Consider the following 4521-nt stretch of genomic DNA (forward strand, 5'->3'; position numbering starts at 1 on the left):
CCATTTCTCAGGCACCTGTTTTGTCTTATGTAAACTCCTTGAGGCTAAGGTAAATGTGATGCCTTTTGTCAGACCCTGGCTGTAAGATTTTCCGTCAATGCTGGTTAATGTAACCTGTATGTCATCAGTTGCTCTTATTCATCACTCTGGGAATTTCATCATCTTGCCTTTTATTATCAGGAGGAATCACTTTTTACTTTATGCTACTCAGAGGTTACAAATCAGCAGTCCACTAAACTGGCTTTAACCGCTAGACTTATTTTAATTGTCCAGCAAAGTGTTATTAAAACATTAAAGCTTGAAAGCTTTTAGGTAGGGCATTTCCAGTTCTACTCAGCCACTTCTGCTCTTTACTTTCCCATACTTCAATAACCTACTATTCAGCCAGAGAATATAGGTGAGTTGGAGACCATCATATTTACTTTATTGTTCCATGGGGCACCTTCATTCATTGAACACCTATGTGTTGAGTGCCAATAAAAACCAGCCACTGTTCCAGAAAAAGGTAAACAAACAGATGTAAATCCTGCTCTGCATGGAGTATATGTTCTGGAGATCTGCATTCTGGGATCTGATAATTACTACAAAAAACATTTGGAAATAAATGAATGAATAGGTATGTTAGTCCAGGTCCTCTGAGAAGCAGATACTAAAATGAGATTAAATATGCAAGAGTTTTATTAAGAAAATGCCTATTTGAAAGGAAATAGAGCCTGTCCAAATTATGACTTGGCTTATATGATTAAACCCAGTTCAAAGTAGGTGGTTCTACATGCATGATAACTTGCTCATGGTGAAAAGTTTCATCTCTACCAGGGTGGAGCAACAGAACTTTGTTTCTCAAAGGAAGTTAATTATCTCTCTCTCTCTCTCTATCTGATGGCTGGCCTTGCTTCTAATATCCAGGGAACTGCATCAGAGTTTTCTCCCTGGACCTTACCACAAACTCCATTCTGCATCTCATCTTCCTCCTGACACCCCCAACAACGTAAAGTCAACTACATTAAGGATAAAGCCCAGAAGCAGGGCTTATTATACCCAGCCTGGATCTACTACACTACCCTTTCCTGTTCCAGGAATTAACATAAAAACATTCAAACCTGTAAAGAATTTTTGAGAGTTTATTTGAGCCAAATTATCAACATATGCCAAGAAGCAGAACCTCAACGAATTGAGATAATGCTCCGGAGAATGGCGGTTTACATTTATACTTATACATTGCAATCAAAGGAAAGGGATGTAGGTGGGTTACATGAAATCCACTGGGGATAGGTCAGAGAGGTGGGAGAAAGCAAAGCAGGGAAACCCTTGGGATTGGATAAAAGGTAAAATGTTAGACACATACTTAGGTGGGTGCAGGAACTCCTAACATAATAACAATGAAGGAATTTGTGGTATCTTTCCTGGCATCCAGGCACATTAGGCTGTGCCCCAAGGGGTCCAGAAAAAGGGAAATTACAAGTTACCCAGACATTTCAAGGGTATGTTATTATAGATGCAAAAAGACAGATAGGCTCAATTAAGGTAAAGGTTGACCTCGTCAGTGAAGATACCGGCCTAGGATATAACTACCCACCATAACTGCTTTTAGTTAAAGTTTAATTTCAGACCATCCTTTGTGGTTACTTTAGGTCTCTGAGTTTGCAAGACCGTCATATAGGCCTCCCCTGAACTTGTCAGGTCAGCATGTGGCCCCTTTCATTCACACAGGCCAGACTCAAAGTTACCAGGTTTATTTGTGGGAAAAGTAAAAAGTCCAAAGTGGCCGGCTGCACAGGCTGCTTTCTTTGTGGTGGGCAAGGCAAGATGCAGCCATTTTTTACCTTAGGGGGGATATTCCAGGTTGCCCCTGACCACTGGCATTAAAATGTCCTATAGGTCAAGCCCTTTTGGCTTCTCCTCCTATTTTGCCCATCCTAACATATTAAAAACCCAGGGTCCGTAACAACCGACTGAAGGCTCAACCGAGCACCAGAAGTCAGTCCTGCAGTCAGTGCTGGGTTGCCGTGGCTAACCAGCACTGACTGCCACCGGTGCGGGTGCAGCAACCCAGCACTAACTGCTGAGTGGGCTGCGGATCAGGCCCAGAGAGAGGCCCAAAGAGAGAGGCAGGGTCTGATCCACAGCCTTCGTGGCAACTGTTGATCAGCCCTTGCTTCTCTCTTTCTCTCCAGGCTTCACCAGCAGCCGTGCCTCTGTTTCTCTACGGGCCTCTGTGGGGGCTGCTGATCAGCCCCACCTTTCTGATCAGGCCCAGAGATAAGCCCGAAGACGCTGACTGGCATGGTAACCAACCAATCAGAATCAAATCTGAGTGAACTGTGAGGAGCCAATGGCTGCCTAGGAGGCAGAGCTTTTGATGCTGACTGGCATAGAAACCAACCAATAAGAACCAAATCTGGGTGAACTGTGAGAAGCCAATTGCTGCCTAGAAGGTGGAGCTTTTGACGCTGATTGGCATAGAAACCGACCAATCAGAACTAAATTGGCTGGCAGGGGAGGGCAGTTGGGGATGATCAGGCAGGCAGAGGCAGTTGGAAGCAAGATAAGGCCAGCAGGGGAGGGCAGTTAGGGGTGATCAGGCAGGCAGAGGCAGTTGGGAGCAAGATCAGGTCAGCAGGGGAGGGTAGTTAGGGGTGATCAGGAATTCAGACAGAAGCAGTTAGGGGTGATCAGGCAGGCAGGTAGGTGAGCGGTTAGTAGCCAGTAGTCCCAGATTGTGAGAGGGATGTCTGATGCCAGTTTAATCCTAGTCCCCCAAGGGGTCCCCAATTGGAGAGGGTGCAGGCTGGGCTGAGGGAAGATCCCCTCTGTGCACAAATTTCATGCACCGGGCCACTAGTATTATGATAATTGTGGGTCCTAGCTTCCAGTTGTTAAGCACTGCCATTTGGCCTCTATAATTTATTCAAGGCCCTTCACCTTACTGATGCTCATGAGCTCAACTGTGTGAATGTCTCTCCTACCCTCATGCCTGGCCTGCAGAGAAAAGCCACCACTGAACTTATTAGTGATGTTGGTGGCCCTCTCATCAACACATTCCTGATGGACCATCTCAGGGAGCATACTTCTTTCTTGGATCTTCTAACCTCATCTAATATATCTGGCTGGACCTCATAAGTAAGTATCCATTACCACTTACTTTCCTCAGCCTTTATATTCCTTCCTTTATGCTCTGCTGGGGAAGCTCAGGCATTTCTATTTCACTGAGAGTTGGCCGTGGTTTATTCCGGGTTTCTAAGAGTCATTCAGAGTGAATTTAATCCATGTTCTGGTGTCCTTGCTAGGATGTTAAATCTCTTGTCAGAGAAAGTATCAATGAATTTTTGCTTTCCAGCCTAACATTTCAGTCACTATTCAAGCACTCTCAACATCAAGTCTCAGAGTACTTTCCTGGCTCCTATTAGTACATGCCAACTAGTGATTATAGTCTTTTAGATGGATAGCCTCTTTGCCAGCATGTCACCAGTTGGGTTCCACTGAGATTTAATCCTGATTATCAACATGGATGCTGAGAAAAGAGGTGGTAAGTTTCTGATGGGAGTACTTGTTGCTTTGCAGGGGAATGGTTTCTTCAGTACTATCCATGTTAGCTAGTTTTAGAGAAAGGTGGGCCATCTCTGCAGTCCTGGAAGTCCAGAGGGACTAGAGAGCCAACATCCTCAGGTGCATCTTCCACATGTCTTCATTTATGATTTTAGGATTCCGTTTTTCCTACCAGGGCTCTGATGTTGGCATAACAGACCTGCCTTTTCTGAGAGTTCAACTGTCAATGGAGCTCTGCAATTCCCACAATTAGATGTTCAAGCTGTCTTTCAATTGCCTGCCCTTCTAGTACAGGTAGGGAGTGCCTCTTTATAAGCCATCACTTGGGCGTTCTCCTTTTCATAATTAGCAATTAACTTCTAGTTAACAACTCTCATTCTCTTACTAGAGGACTGGTGCACAAATTCGTGTGCGGGGGAAGGGGGGTCTCTCAGACCAGCCTGCACCCTCTCCAATCTGGGACCCCTTGAGAGATGTTCGACTGTCTGTTTATAGGGATTGGGCCATGGGGGTGTGGCCAGCCTGGGTGAGGGACTGATGGCTGTTTGCAGGCTGGTCAAGCCCCCCAGCAGGGACCCTCACCCCATGGGAGTGTGGCCAGCCTGGGTGAGGGGCTGATGGCTGTTTGCAGGCTGACCACAGCCCCTTCAGGGTGGGGGTCCCACTGGGGTGCCTGGCCAGCCTGGGTGAGGGGCTGAGGGCTCATTTCAGGCTGGCCACACCCCAGCGACCCAAGCTCCCAGCCTCTCCTTTTTTTCTTTTTCTTTTTTTTTTTTTCAGCGCCTCCTTGAGTGGAGGCCAGGGCTGGCTGGAAGCAGGTATGTAGGATTTATTTATCTTCTATAATTGAAACTTTGTAGCCTTGAGCAGAGGCCAGAGCAGACTGGAAGCAGGTACCTGGGATTTATTTATCTTCTATAATTGAAACTTTGTAGCCTTGAGTGGAGGCCAGTGCTGGCCAGGGCGGGCGGGAAG

The sequence above is a fragment of the Plecotus auritus genome (genome assembly GCF_963455305.1).
Source record: "Plecotus auritus genome assembly, chromosome: 1".
NCBI classification, from domain to species: Eukaryota; Metazoa; Chordata; class Mammalia; order Chiroptera; family Vespertilionidae; genus Plecotus; species Plecotus auritus.